Below are 16,563 nucleotides of genomic sequence, written 5' to 3'. Positions count from 1 at the left end.
GGGTGAACCTTTTCAGATTGTGACTCAGCTTTGCTAAAGTCCCCAATTAGAGGTGTCCAGGGTTCTTAAGCACACTCTTCTTTTGCTTTGGACATTGACTTTAACCGCTCAGTCTCAAGTTTTCACTTGACACCTTTACGCCACAAGCACATGGTTAGGGACAGCTTGATTTAGCCGCTTAGGCCAGGATTTTATTCCTTTAGGCCCTCCTATCCACTGATGCTCAAAGCCTTGGATCCTTTTTATTACCCTTGCCTTTTGGTTTTAAGGGCTATTGGCTTTTTGCTCTTGCCTTTTGGTTTTAAGAGCTTTTGGCTTTTTCTGCTTGCTTTTTCTTTTTCTTTCTTTTTTTTTCGCCATTTTTCTTTTCTTTTCTTTTTTTTTCTGCAAGCTTTTGTATTCACTGCTTTTTCTTGCTTCAAGAATCATTTTTATGATTTTTCAGATTATCAAATAACATTTCTCCTGTTCATCATTCTTTCAAGAGCCAACATATTTAACATTCATAAACAACAACTTCAAAAGACATATGCACTGTTCAAGCATTCATTCAGAAAACAAAAAGTATTGTCACCACATCAATATAATTAAACTAAGTTGAAGGATAAATTCGAAACTCATGTACTTCTTGTTCTTTTGTAATTAAAACATTTTCCATTTAAGAGAGGTGATGGATTCATATTCACTACTTTAAGGCATAGACACTTAGACACTAATGATCATGTAATAAAGACACAAACATAGATAAACATTTAACATAAGAAAATGAAAAACAGAAAATTTAAGAACAAGGAATGAGTCCACCTTAATGATGGTGGCGTTCTCTTCTTGAGGAACCAATGATGTCCTTGAGCTCTTCTATGTCTCTTCCTTGTCTTTGTTGCTCCTCCCTCATTACTCTTTGATCTTCTCTAATTTCATGAAGGATGATGGAGTGCTCTTGATGTTCCACCCTTAGTTGCTCCCAATAATTGTGTGGAGGAAAATGTATCCCCTGAGGTATCTCAGGGATCTCTTGATTTGCAGTCAAATGTTCTACCACTGAGCTATAGACCCTTGAGATGAATCTCTCCATCTCGTATGACTCGGAGGTGGAAGCTTTTGTCTTCCCTTTCCTCTTTCTAGAGGTTTCTCTGGCCTTAGGTGCCATCAATGGTTATGGAAAAACAAAAAAGCTATGCTTTTACCACACTAAACTTAGAATGTTGCTCGCCCTCAAGAAAAAGAAGAAAGAATAGTAGAAGAAGAAGAAGATATGGAGGAGATGGAGGGATGTGTGTATTCGGCTATATGGGTGGGCTTGGGTGGGAAAGAGATTTTGAATTTTGAAGGTAGGTGGGGTGTATGGATGTGAGTGTTGAATGGAAAAAAGAAGGGATGACTTTGAACGGAGAGAGAGAGGGTGATATAGGATTATGAGGAGGGAAGGTGAGGGGAGGTATGTGGGTATCCTGTGGGGTTCACAGATCCTGAGGTGTCAAGGATTTACATCCCTACACCAATTAGGCATGTAAAATGCCTTTGCATGCATTTCAGGCGTTTAGACGCCGAAGTGATGCTTGTTCTGGGCATTCAACGCCCATATGCAGTATATTTCTGGCATTGAACGCCAGCTCCATGCTTGTTTTTGGCGTTCAGCGCCAGCTCCATGCTCTGTTCTGGCGTTGAACGCCAGCCAGATGCTCCTTACTGGCGTTTGAATGCTAGTGAGTCCTTCCTCTAGGGTGTGATTTTTCTTCTGCTGTTTTTTTATTCAGTTTTTAATTTTTTTATTTATTTTGTGACTCCACATGATCATGAACCTAATAAAACATAAAAGAATAATAAAATAAAAATAAAATTAGATAAATAAAAATTAGGTTGCCTCCCAACAAGCGCTTCTTTAATGTCAATAGCTTGACAGTGGGCTCTCATGGAGCCACACAGATGATCAGGTCAATTTTATAGACTCCCAACACTAAACTTAAAGTTTGGATATGGGAGTTCAACACCAAACATAGAGTTTGGCTGAGGCCTCCCAACACCAAACTTAGAGTTTGACTGTGGGGGCTTTAGTTGACTCTGTACTGAGAGAAGCTTATCGTGCCTCTTTTCCATGTTTACAGGATAATAACCTTGTGCTTTAAACACAAGGGAGTCCCCATTCAATTGAAGGACTAATTCACCTCTGTTAACATCTATCACAGCTCCTGCTGTGGCTAGGAAAGGTCTTCCAAGGATGATGCATTCATCCTCATTCTTCCCAGTATCTAGGATTATGAAATCAGCAGGGATGTAAAGGCCTTCAACCTTTACTAACATGTCCTCTACTTGTCCATAAGCCTATTTTCTGGAATTGTCTGCCATCTCTAATGAGATTCTAGCAACTTGTACCTCAAAGATTCACAATTTCTCCATTACAGAGAGTGGCATGAGGTTTATTCCTGACCCCAGGTCACATAGAGCCTTCTCAAAGGTCATGGTGCCTATGGTACAAGGTATTAGGAACTTTCCAGGATCCTGTTTCTTCTGAGGCACTCTCAGTTGATCCAATGCATTTAGTTCATTGGTGAATAGGGGAGGTTCTGATGAGAGGAACTTTTGCGTGGTCTAGAAATTTGCGGATAAATCCTCGTTGCAAGTATAGTTTCTAAACCTTCAAAAGTCCTTTCATACAAATGTTTTGGTTGTCACAAGTAACAAACCCCTTTAAAATTGATAACCGAGTATTTAAACCTCGGGTCGTCTTCTCAAGGAATTGCAGGGAGGTATATTCTTATTATTGGTTATGAGTTTGTAAATTAGGGGTTTTAGAAATTAGGGAGCAGTATGTTGCATAAGAAGAATAAACTAAATAAATAACTATAAAATAAATTCTTGGCAAGGTATGAAAACAGAAAATCCTAACCTGGTTATCCTTATCAATTGTAATGAGAATTGGATTTTTCTCCCACTTTGTTGACCTCTAACTATGAAGGTAAGTTAAGTGGATGAATTAATTTTTATCCCTCAGGTCCTAGTCTTTCCTTGGGAAAGGCTAGAGTTATTGGAACTCGAATTAATTCTTGAAGAATTCTAATTTTTAATCAACAATGAGTTTGATAACTCAAGTGTTTCCAATGATTCAACCAAAGCCAAAAGGAAAGAAAGTCTACTTGAATGAAAATAACTTGGATAAACACAGAGCATTAATAAATTAAAGAGAGCAATCATAAGTCTGAAATACCTCAAATTATATTAAATAAAATATTCAAATCATAACATGGAAAAGTTCATAAATTAAATTGGGAAAATAAATAAAAATAAAGAACCTGTGATTGAGAGTCGCTCCTAAAACTAAGAGAAATCCTAAATCCTAATCCTAAGAGAGAGGAGAGAACCTCTCTCTCTAAAAACTACATCTAAATCTTAAAATTGTAAATATGAGAGCATGTTTTTGAATGGATGCATTCCCCCATTTTATAGCCTCTAATCTGTGTTTTTTGGGCCGCAAACTGGGTCAGAAACAGCCCAGAATTCGCTGGTTGCGAATTCAAACACGCTGATTTTCGTCACTACGACGCGGCCGCATAGGTCACGCAGTCGCATCACCTAGCGTCAGAGCAACTATGACATATTATATATCAAATCGAAGCCCCGGACGTTAGCTTTCCAACGCAACTGGAACCGCGTCATTTGGACCTCTATAGCTAAAGTTATAGCTGTTTGAGTGTAGAGAGGTCAGGCTGGACAGCTTAGCAATTTCTCCAACTTCTTGTATTCCTTCCATTTTTGCATGCTTCCTTTCCATCCTCTGAGCCATTCCTGCCCTGTAATCTCTGGAAGCACTTAACACACATATCAAGGTATCTAATGGTAATAAGAGAGGATTAATATTAGCAAAGATAAGTCCAAAGAAACATGTTTTCAATTAAAGCACATAATTAGGAAGGCAAATGTAAAACTATGCAAATAGTATGAATAAGTGGGTAAAGAGTAGATAAAAACCACTCAATTGAGAACAAGATAAACTATAAAATAGTGGTTTATCAGGTTCATCTCCCCAGTTCTCATTACCAAATAAATTGGCATTTAGCTTCATGATTGTACCAAGGAACTTGGCAACTTGCTCTTCAGTAATATCCTCATTCTCTTCAGAAGAGGAATACTCATCAGAGCTCATGAAGGGCGTAAGAAGGTTTAATGGAATCTCTATGGTCTCTAGATGAGCCTCAGATTCTTTTGGTTCCTCAAAGGGAAACTCCTTGTTGATCACTGGACATCCCAGGAGGTCTTCCTCCTTGGGATTCACGTCCTCCTCTTCCTCCTTGGATTCGGCCATGATGGTTATATCAATGGCCTTGCAATCTCTCTTTGGATTCTCTTCTGTATTGCATGGGAGAGTACTAGGAGGGGTTTCAGTGATCTTCTTACTCAGCTGGCCCACTTGTGCCTCCAAATTTCTAATGGATGACCTTGTTTCATTCATGAAACTCAGAGTGGCCTTAGATAGATCAGAGACTAAATTTGCTAAGCTAGATGGATTCTGCTCAGAATTCTCTGTCTGTTGCTGAGTGGATGATGGAAAAGGCTTGCTATTGCTAAACCTGTTTCTTCCACCATTATTAAAGCCTTGTTGAGGCTTTTGTTGATCCTTCCATGAGAGATTTGGGTGATTTCTCCATGAGGGATTATAGGTGTTTCCATAGGGTTCACTCATGTAATTCACCTCTGCTATTGCAGGGTTCTCAGGATCATAAGCTTCTTCCTCAGAATATCCCTCTTGAGTACTGTTGGATGCAGCTTGCATTCCATTCAGACTCTGAGAAATCATATTGACTTGCTGAGTCAATATTTTGTTCTGAGCCAATATGGCATTCAGAGTCTCAATTTCAAGAACTCCCTTCTTCTGAGGCGTCCCATTATTCACAGGATTCCTCTCAGAAGTGTACATGAACTGGTTATTAGCAACCATGTCAATGAGTTCTTGAGCTTCTGCAGGCGTTTTCTTTAGGTGAATGGATCCACCTGCAGAAGTATCCAATGACATCTTAGCTAATTCAGACAGACCATCATAGAATATATCCAGGATGGTCCATTCTGAAAGCATGTCAGAAGGACACTTTTTGGTCAGTTGCTTATATCTCTCCCAAGCTTCATAGAGGGATTCACCTTCTTTTTGTCTGAAGGTTTGAACATCCACTCTAAGCTTACTCAGCTTTTGAGGAGGGAAGAACTTTGCTAAGAAAGCCGTGACCAGCTTATCCCAAGAGTTCAGGCTATCTTTGGGTTGAGAGTCCAACCACACTCTAGCTCTGTCTCTTACAGCAAACGGGAAAAGCATAAGCCTGTAGACCTCGGGATCAACCCCATTGGTCTTAATAGTATCACAGATCTGAAAGAATTCAGTTAAGAACTGAAAGGGATCTTCAGATGGAAGTCCATGAAATTTGCAGTTCTGCTGCATCAGAGAAACTAATTGAGGTTTCAGCTCAAAATTGTTTGCTCCAATGGCAGGAATGGGGATGCTTCTTCCATGTAAATTGGAATTAGGTGCAGTAAAGTAACCAAGCATCCTCCTTGCATTATTATTATTTTCGGCTACCATCTCCTCTTCTTGTTCGAAAATTCCTGTAAGGTTGTCTTTGGATTGTTGTATTTTAACTTCTCTTAGTTTCCTTTTCAGAGTCCTTTCAGGTTCAGGATCTGCTTCAACAAGAATGTTCTTGTCCTTGCTCCTGCTCATATGACAAAGAAGGGAATAACAAAGAAAATATGGAATCCTCTATGTCACAGTATAGAGATTCCTTTGTGTGAGTAGAAGAAGAAAAGAATGTAATGTAAAGAAGAGAAGAGGGAAAACTCGAACATAGAGAGGGAGGTGGTGTTCGAATTTTTGGATGGAAGAGAAGTGTTAGTAGATGAATAAATAAATAGAAGGAGATGAAAGAGAGAATTTCGAAAATAAGAGAGAGAGGATTAGTTAGGTAGTTTTGAAAAAGATATGATTAAAACAAAAAGATATGATTGAAATCGAAAAAGATTTGAAAATCAATTTTGAAAAGATAAAAAGATAAGAAGTTAGAAAAGATATTTTAAAATCAAATTTTTGAAAAAGATATGATTTTAAAAGATATGATAGAAAGATATGATTAGAAATAGTTTTGAAAAAGATTTGAATTTTAAAATCACAATTAATGACTTGACTCATAAGAAATCACAAGATATGATTCTACAACTTAAAGTTTGAATCTTTCTTAACAAGAAAGTAACAAACTTGAAATTTTTGAATCAAAACATTAATTGATGATGTGATTTTCGAAAATTTGATAAAATAAGAAAAAGATTTTGAAAATATTTTGAAAAAGATTTTTGAAATTTTCAAAAATAAATAAAAAAATGGAAAAGATATGATTTTTGAAAAAGATTTGAAAAAAAATAAGATTTTTAAATTGAAAATTTGATTTGACTCATAAGAAATAATTGAATTTTAAAAATTTTTGAAAAAGTCAATCCAAATTTTCGAAATTTATGAGAGAAAAAAGGAAAGATATTTTATTTTTGATTTTTGAAAATTTTTTTTTAATGATGAAAGAGAAAAACATGAAAAAGAATCAATGCATGAAAATTTTGGATCAAATCTAATGATGCATGCAAGAACACTATGAATGTCAAGATGAACACCAAGAACACTTTGAAGATCATGATGAACATCAAGAACATATTTTTGAAAAATTTTTTATGCAAAGAAAACATGCGAGACACCAAACTTAGAAATCTTTAATGCTTAGAGACCATGAATGCAAAAATGCACATGAAAAACAACAAAAGATACAAAACAAGAAAACATCAAGATCAAACAAGAAGACTTACCAAGAACAACTTGAAGATTATGAAGAACACTATGAATGCATGAATTTTTTGAAAATTTTATGCAAAATTTAAAACATGCAATTGACACTAAACTTAAAATTGACTCAAGAATCAAACAAGAAACACAAGAATATTTTTGATTTTACGATTTTCTAATTTTTTTTTGGATTTTTCGAAAATTTATTTGAAAAAGGAAAATAAGGATTCCAAAATTTTTAATATGAATTCCAGGAATCTTGCACTCTTAGTCTAAAGCCTCAGTCCAGGAATTAGACATGGCTCACTAGCCAGCCAAGCTTTCAATGAAAGCTCCGGTCCAAAACACTAGACATAACCAATGGCCAGCCAAGCTTTAGAAGATACAAATCAGTCATACAATAACAAATTTGATTAGCAACAACTAGCTTGCTCTTGTAATGATGATTTGGAAGCCTCAGTCCAAATGAATTTAGACATGGCTTTACAGCCAGCCAGGCTTCAACATGCTTCATGAAACACTAGAATTCATTTTTAAAAATTCTGAAGAAAAATATATTTTTTTTAAAGTTTTTTCGAAAATTAATAGAATAAAAACAAAAACTTAAAATTAAAATAAAGTTACCTAATCTGAGCAATAAAATGAACCGTCAATTGTCCAAACTCGAACAATCCCCGGCAACGGCGCCAAAAACTTGGTGTGCGAAATCGTGATCATTCCATTCTTTGGTAACGGCGCTAAAAACTCAATACGCACGTTCATAATCTTATATCTGTTTCACAACTTCGTACAACTAACCAGCAAGTGCACTGGGTCGTCCAAGTAATTAACCTTACATGAGTAAGGGTAGATCCCACGGAGATTGTTAGTATGAAGCAAGCTATGGTCATCTTGTAAATCTCAGTCAGGCGGATATCAAATGGTTATGGAGTTTTCAAATAATAATAATAAATAAACAAAAAATATAGATAGAAATACTTATGTAAATCATTGGTGAGAATTTCAGATAAGCGTATAGAGATGCTTTCGTTCCTCTGATCTCTGCTTTCCTACTGTCTTCATCCAATCAATCCTACTCCTTTCCATGGCAAGCTTTATGTAGGGCATCACCGTCGTCAATGGCTACATCCCATCCTCTCTGTGAAAAAAGTCCAAATGCTCTGTCACGGCACGGCTAATCATCTGTCGGTTCTCGATCATACTGGAATAGGATCCATTGATCCTTTTGCGTCTGTCACTACGCCCAGCACTCGCGAGTTTTAAGCTCGTCACAGCCATCCCTTCCCAGATCCTACTCGAAATACCACAGACAAGGTTTAGACTTTCCGGATCTCAAGAATGGCCATCCATGGGTTCTAACTTATACCACGAAGACACTAATAACTCGGACTCGGTCCCCTATATTAGATATCCAAGAGATATCCATTCAATCTAAGGTAGAACGGAAGTGGTTGTCAGGCACGCGTTCATAAGTTACGAATGATGATGACTGTCACGATCATCACATCCATCATATTGAAGTACGAATGAATATCTTAGAAGCGGAATAAGTTGAATTGAATAGAAAAACAGTAGTACTTTGCATTAACCTTTGAGGAACAGCAGAGCTCCACACCTTAATCTATGGTGTGTAGAAACTCTACCATTGAAAATACATAAGTGATGAAGGTTCAGGCATGGCCGAGAGGCCAGCCCCCAAACATGATCTAAAGATGAAACTAAAGATGAAAACTCAATAGTAAAATGTCCTATTTATAAAAACTATTTAATAGGGTTTACAGAGATAAGTAATTGATGCATATATCCACTTCTGGGCCCCACTTGATGTGTGCTTGGGCTGAGCTTTAAGTTTACACGTGGAGAGGTCATTCTTGGAGTTGAACGCCAGTTTGTAACGTGTTTCTGGCATTGAACTCCACATTGCAACTTGTTTCTGGCGTTGGACGCCAGACTACAGCATGGAACTGGAGTTGAACACCAGTTTATGTCGTCAATCCTTATTCAAAGTATGAACTATTATATATTTCTGGAAATCCTTGGATGTCTACTTTCCAACACAATTGAAAGATCGCCATTTGGAGTTCTGTAGCTCCAGAAAATCCACTTTGAGTGCAGGGAGGTCAGAATTCAACAGCATCAACAGTCCTTCTTCAACCTCTGAATCTGATTTTTGCTCAAGTCCCTCAATTTCAGCCAGAAAATACCTGAAATCACAGAAAAACACACAAACTCATTGTAATGTCCAGAAATGTAAATTTAACATAAAATCTAATAAAAATATACTAAAAACTAACTAAATCATACTGAAAACTATGTAAAAACAATGCCAAAAAGCGTATAATTTATCCGGTCATCACAATTCTAAACTTATTAGTTATAGAATACGTGGATTAATTAGTATAGTTTACCCTTTTATCATATGATAGTTTGGTTTAAATTGAAAATAAAAAGGAAGTAAACTAGAGACTTTAGTAAATTAAAACAATCCACACACCTTGTATATATAGCATTACATGTTAGTTAGTTAACAACATTTCATCAAGAAACAAAACTAAAATTTTAAGGGCCACCCTAAGATTTACATTGAGAATAATGGAAACTCTTAATTTTTACTTGCATGACATATGTAACTGATATATGATTTCTGAGCTGGAGAACACACAACCTGTGAGTTTTGAGCTTAATTATATGGTTACATTCAAACCATAAATTTCATTCCTGTGTGTTTTGCCCTTCTTTTTCATTTCGATGTTCTTTACTTTGTTTTAATCTATATGTCCAATATAGAATATAGATACATGCCAAGAGATGATTGAGGCCATCATTTAAATTTTTCCTCACTTATCCCAAATTAGCCTACCTTTTGCATCACCCTTGTTAGCCCCTGTGAGCTTTTTAAATCCCCTTCTGTTCTATAACCACATTACTAGCCTTAAGCAGAAAAACAAAATAAAAATCCCATGTTGAATTCTTGGTTAGCTTAAGATAGATATTGTGTATTATTTAAGTGTAGAGAATTTTATGGGAACATGGGATGATAAAAACAAAGTAGGAATTTAATAAAAAAAAAAGAATAAGATGTTTCAAAAATAAATTTGGGAAGCATGCTCATGTGAAATCAAGAAAATTGAATTACCATGTGCATTGATGAAAAAAAAAATAAAATAATTTTTCCAGTATTTAAATAAGGGGATAGAAAAATTCCCCAAATGCAAAATAAAAAGAATCAATGCACATGGGACAAAATTAAATTTAATACATGAGTTTGCAATACAAATAGGGAAAATTTGGGCAATTAGGTTAAGAAACTTTGATTTATAAAGTATGTATGTTAGGTGAGATCTTAGACTAATCAAGGATTCACTTATTAGCTCACTTAGCCTTATACATATACCCTTACTTTTACCTTGGCCCCATTACAACCTTGAATAAGACTGATAAACCCATATTTTATGATACATTTTGTGCTTAGTTTGAGTGATTTATTCAATCCTTCACCCACTTATTCATATTAATTGCATGGTTTTACTTTCCCTTCCTTATTATGTGATGTATGTGAAAAATATGTTTCCTATGCTTTAAAATTAATTATTTTAATTACCCTTATTTCCATTCGATGCCGTGATTAGTGTGTTGAGTAGTTTCAGATCTTCTAAGGCAGGAATGACTTAAAGGATGAAAAAGGAAACTTACAAAGATGGAAGGAAAGCACAAAATGGAGTTTCTAAAGAAACTGCCATCCACGCGATCGCATGGGCGACGCGGACGCATGCTAAGCGCGAATCAACAGCGACGCGGCCGCATGACTGACGCGACCGCGCGCCTTAAGCAAAACACATATGACGCGACCGCATGACTGACGCGACCACGTGACAAGAAAAGCTCCGAATGACGCGACCACGTGACCCACGCGGACGCGTGACAGAGACCACGCACCAGAAATTGCAGAAAATGCTCCCAGCGATTTCTAAAGCCCTTTTTGGCCCAAATCCAAGTCCAGAAGGATAGACCAGAGGTTATGAAGTGAGGGAATGCATCCATTCAAGGAGAGCTTGCCAATTTAGTTATTTCTCATGATTTAGATTTAGTTTTGAGAGAGGTTCTCTCCTCTCTCTCTTAGGATTTAGGATTTTTCTTAGTTTTAGGAGTGAATCTCGATCCCAGGTTTAATGTTCCTTTACTTTAAGCTTCCCTTTTTCTTTTATTCATTCCATTACTTTAGTTGATTATTTACTTTTACCATTTAATTTATGAATTCTTCTATGTTCCAGATTATTTGAATTAATGTTAATTGAGGTATTTCAGTTTATTATTGCTTTCTTTTATTCATGTCACCATTGCTTTCAATCTGAAGACATTTTTATTCCAGCAAATTTACTTTTTCCCTTTTGGTCTTGGTTAAGAAATCAGTAACTCAGGAGTTATCTTAGCTCAACGTAATTGATAACTGTTATCTTTGCTAATTGAATTGACTTTCAATAATCCCAATCTTTTCTTAGGAAATAAATAGGATTCAAAGGTCAAACTAATTAATCCCTTGACTTTCCTTTGCTTTAGCAAAGGTTAACTAAGTAGAATTAAGATTCAATCTTCTTTATTGTTGAGAAGGGTAACTAATTTGGACTTCCAATTTCTCATCCCTTGCCAAAAGTTTGCTTTACAGTATTTATTTATTTTAATTGCTATTTAAATTATTTGTCATATTTGTTCCTCATTCTTGAAACCCCGAATTTACAATCTCCATAACCAACAATAAGAACATACTTCCCTACAGTTCCTTGAGAAGACGACCCGAGGTTTAAATACTTCGGTTAACAATTTATTTAGGGGTTTGTTACTTGTGACAACCAAAACGTTTGTATGAAAGGACTTTTGAAGGTTTAGAAACTATACTTGCAACGAGGATTTATCCGCAAATTTCTAGACCACGCAAAAGTTCCTCTCGTCAAAATGGCGCCGTTGCCGGGGAACTGCTAACGTGTGCCTTATTATTGGTTATTGTAAATATTTTTCTTTTACTTGTTTATTTATTTCTATTTTTTTCTTTTTAATTTTATTTGCTACTATGAACTCTCACCCCTCTCGCTTTGAGTTTGGTTCTAACTTTGTTGAAGGAAATAGAAGTTACAGCAGGAATATGCATCAAGGTCAGACCAATCAAGGATGGATGGAGCCAAGAGGATCTAATCAACCCTTTAGGCAACAACACCCTCCAAGATATCATGGACAACGACCATTCTACAATGCATACCCAGCTGATAGATATGGTGGACAACCTTGTAACTACCAACAAGCCCCACCCCGTGCCTATAGACCATCCTATCAACATAACCTCGAACCACCACACTCACAAGCTTCTCTTCACCATTCACCACCACATGATCCCTATTTATCCCAGTTCCAATCCAATCACTCCCAAGCACCACCACTTTCCTATGTATCATGTCCAAATCCATCACCCCGAGAATCAGAGGTTCGCCTCAAGGAAACAGTAAATAAACTTCAAACAACCATTCGACAACTGGAGCAAGCAGTAATTCAATTAGCTTCTAGACGTTTGAACATTCAAGGACCAACCACAGCCCTATATGGACAATCTAACAAAGAGCGTAGCATGAAGAAAATACTAGAAACTCCAGTGGACAAGACAGAGAATGAATTCGTACTAGAACAAGTAGAAGAAGCTGTCATTACGCAAGAAGAAGAGTTGGTTGAAGATCTAGGAGACACTGAACCTCCATGGGAATTCAGAGCTGAGAAAAACTCCATCAAGGACGTTACAGTTGATGCTAAGGAGGACAGTGCACAATCCCCAAGGCAAGTCGTTTATGAAGAACTAGATGGAATAACCCAGGACACAAATTCCCTTGATGATGATAGTCACAAGTCAAGTTCTGTTAGTAATGAACTTGCATCCGCAAGTGAATTCTCTGAGATCAAAGAATCTTCCCCAAATGATTACGAAGATGATGCAGAGGTAGATTTCTCTCAACCTCCAATCTATGACTCGAGTGATGAGGAAGACACAGAAGACTTTGACCAGGACACAGATGCATTTGAAGAACCTTGCAAAGAAGTGAAGGAATTTACAGAAGAGTACAAGGGAGTAGAACTTACAGAACCACCGGAAACACCTACCCCAAGGCCATTACCACCCAATACAAGCTTCAAGTGGGTAAAATCCTAGACCTTTAACTTTACTTTTTCACTTGAATACGGTTTGCTTGAAACAGATGGCCAGCTTAGAGCTCTCTGTGGCTTTAAGAGTAAGAGGGAAATGGCTCGTGCTCAGAGCTAGTGCACAAGGTTCAATAAGGTTCCACGCTTCAACTTGAAGTGCACGGATTGGTATCATGTTCAAATGAATGGATCTCGAAAAACGTTTGGTCACCATGGTGAGAATCTACTTTCTAAACCGCCCGGATGGAAAAATATAGATCAAGACGGAGGCGGATTTAAAAGCAAAGTTTGGGATCCTGGAATCTATTCCGACATTCGTCATTCCGGGAGCCTAAAAATTTGTTTGAAGCTGCTCAGGAGTTTTACATGCCTAGTTTGGAACCCCGGAGGCTATTGGCATTCCAATCATTGGTGGAGATTTTTGGATGAATTTAAACATAAGCCGCCATAACAGGAAGCCACTCCAATGTCCAACTTAAGGACTTTAACTAAAAGTGCTAGGTGGGAGACAACCCACCATGGTATGATCGTTCATTTTTCAATTTTTATTTCGTTTTGTTTGTTTTCAAGTTTTATTTTATTTTATTACATTGAACCTGGAATTTTGCATCGCATTCATATTAATCATTGCATTCTGCATACTGCATAAAAAAAAAGGGTGCGCGATGCAACCGCATCATCCATGCGATCGCGTCAAATGGCGAAAATACACTTCCCACGCGACCGCGTCATCCACACGGCCGCGTGACCTGGAGATCGGCGTAAAGATCAAACGTCCAGAAAGTTAGGCTGGAATCGTGCGGCCATTCTGCGTTTCGCACAAATGACCCACGCGATCGCGTCACTTGCACATACCCAATCCCACGCGAGCGCGTGAGCGACGTGACCGCATCGCATGGATTGCACGAACACCCCAAAGAAGACAGAGAGTTGCACTGAAATGACGCTGGATTCGTGCATTTAGCACAAATCCCAGCGACGCGATCACATGTGCCAGGCGATCGCGTCATTCAATATTTTTTGTCCTCCATGCGATCGCGTCACCCCCCATTTCGCTCAAGCCACGCGATCGCGTGCCCCACTGAAGAGGTCAATGCATCTTCGGTAAGGGAATTCTACTGCAATTACTTCAAGACTTCCCTAGATGCAGTGAACCTTAGGGGGAAGCATATTCTGGTCACTGAAGAGGCAATTGAAGATGTTCTGAAGCTTCTGCCTAAATCTGATCAGCCAGATGGTTATCAGAAAGCTGAGGAAGACATGCGCTTTCTGAAGTTTGATTGGGATGCAGTAAAGGCCCGGATAGCCCTTGACCCGACCGTTCCTTGGATTATGGGTCAGAACACCACTATGCCCAAGGGAATCAAGTGGGCATACTTGAATGATAAGGCTCGGCTGTGGCATCAAATACTTAGCAACTTCATTATGCCGAGTACTCATGAGACAGATATATCTGCCGCTATGATCACCCTCCTATGGTGTGTGATGGAGGGTAAGGACCTGTACCTGCCACGCTTTATCCGGTTCTACATGGCCAGGGTCCACGTCCGAGGCACTCTTCCCTTTCCATATTTGATCACACAGCTAGGCCGTCGAGCTGACGTGCCTTGGGAGGATGCTGATGAGAGGCCACCTGCTGCAGAATGCAAGAAGATTATCCCGCATAGCAGGAACTTTCTAGCCTTGGGCTACAGACCTCCATTCTTCACTGCTCCTGGTGATACTGCCACACCATCTGTCGGCCCCTCTTCCTCTACAGCTACACCTGCCACCACCACTACACCTCCACCTGCCCCAGAGCCCATCTATCATCTAGTGCACCGCCTGTTTTGACGGCTTGACTAGATGGAGCGTCGCAACAAGCGACGCTATGAGCACCTGAAGCTGATGATACGATCTGGCAACATCCCCTCCGAGCCTGACACACCATCCGAGGCATCTGAGGAGGAGGCGGATGATCCCGAGGCAGAGACCCATCCATAGAGCGAGGCAGAGCAGGCAGGCACCCAGCAGGCAGCACATCATTAGGAGGCTCCGCCTCAGATTCAGGCTGTAGACCCTGAGATCCCTCTTCAGTCAACACCTCCTCCACAGCAGTCAGACCCTCAGATCACCACCACAGAGACTCCGGCTACCCATCCTTCCGGTGATGACACCCCTTCACACCCTGCTTGAGTGAGCATCAGGGACGATGCTTCATTTTAAGTGTGGGGAGGTCGCCATCTCTGGCATATCATTTTGGTGAACCACTACAGACCCTTTTTCCTTTATTTTGACTATTTTCTTGTATTTTTTTCTCTTTATTTTTCAGTACTTATACATTGCTATATTCATGTATTTATACTCTATTTCTGCATTGTGCATTTTTAGTTCATATTTTAGCCACTTAGTTTAGTTGCCATTCTAACTTATTAGTTATAGAAATTGTGGATTGATTAGTATAGTTTATCCTTTTTAGCATAAGATAACTCAAAATAGATTGAAAAGAAAAAGGAAGTAAACTAGAGACTTTAACAGAATCAAAACAACCCACACCTTGTATATATGGCATTACATGTTAGTTAATTAAACAACATTTCATCAAGGAGAAACACTAGAACTTTAAAGCCACCTTAAGTTTTACATTGAGAATAATGGGAATTTTTAACTAAACCTGCATGACATACATAATTGATAAATGATTTTTGAGCTAGAGAACACATAGCCTGTGAGTTCTGAGCCTAATTGTATGGTTACATTCAAACCATAATTTTTATTCCTGTGTGTTCCGCCCTTCTTGTTTATTCTGGTGTTCTTTACTTTGTTTTAATCTATATGTCCGATTATAGAATGTAGATACATACCAAGAGAGTGATTGAGGCCATTATTTGATTTTAGCCCACTTATCCCAAAATAGCCTACCTTTTACATCACCCTTGTTAGTCCCCTTGAGCCTTTAAATCCCCTCTTGTTTTATAACCACATTACTAGCCTTAAGCGGGAAAACAAATATAGAAGTCCCAAGTTGAATCCTTGATTAGCTTAAGATAGAAATTGTGTAATTGTTTAAATGTGGGGAAACCTATTGGGAACATGGATGATAGAAACAAAAGGGTAGAAGGTTGAAAAAGAATAAAGATGTTTCAAAATAAGAATTTTTGGGAAACATGCTCATGTGAAGTTAAAGAAATTAAATTACCATGTGCATTAAAATAAAATAAAATAAAATAAAATAAAAAAATTAAAAAAAATAAATAAAATTTATTATTTTTCAATACTTGAATAAAGGGGACACAAATGAATCCCCCAAATGCAAAATAAGGCAATGCACATGGGATGAAAATAAACATTAAGGCATGAGCATGTAACATCAAAAGTGAGGAAAACATGGGAAATTAGGTAAAGAAAGTTTGCTTTACAACATATGTATGTTAGGTGAGATCTTAGACTAATCAAGGATTCACTTTATTAGCTCACTTAGCCTTATACATATACCCTTACCTTTACCTTGGCCCCATTACAACCTTAATTAAAGACCTCATAATTTTTGGTATGTCAATATTCTATAATTATTGATTGGTTAGATGAAGAACAAA

At 37.9% G+C, this 16,563-nt stretch overlaps 1 non-coding gene across 1 annotated transcript; it reads left to right on the top strand.

Moving 5' to 3' along the window:
- Window positions 1–5,062: 5,062 nt before the first annotated feature.
- Window positions 5,063–5,170, top strand: LOC148580926 (small nucleolar RNA R71). Its single transcript, XR_015896843.1, has one exon. It is a non-coding gene; the product is annotated as a small nucleolar RNA R71 (small nucleolar RNA).
- Window positions 5,171–16,563: the final 11,393 nt, after the last annotated feature.

The sequence above is a fragment of the Arachis ipaensis genome, chromosome B10, assembly GCF_059453495.1.
Source record: "Arachis ipaensis isolate K30076 ecotype BB chromosome B10, ASM5945349v1, whole genome shotgun sequence".
In the NCBI taxonomy this organism is placed as follows: domain Eukaryota; kingdom Viridiplantae; phylum Streptophyta; class Magnoliopsida; order Fabales; family Fabaceae; genus Arachis; species Arachis ipaensis.
This window is presented reverse-complemented; position numbering and strand designations above follow the sequence as displayed.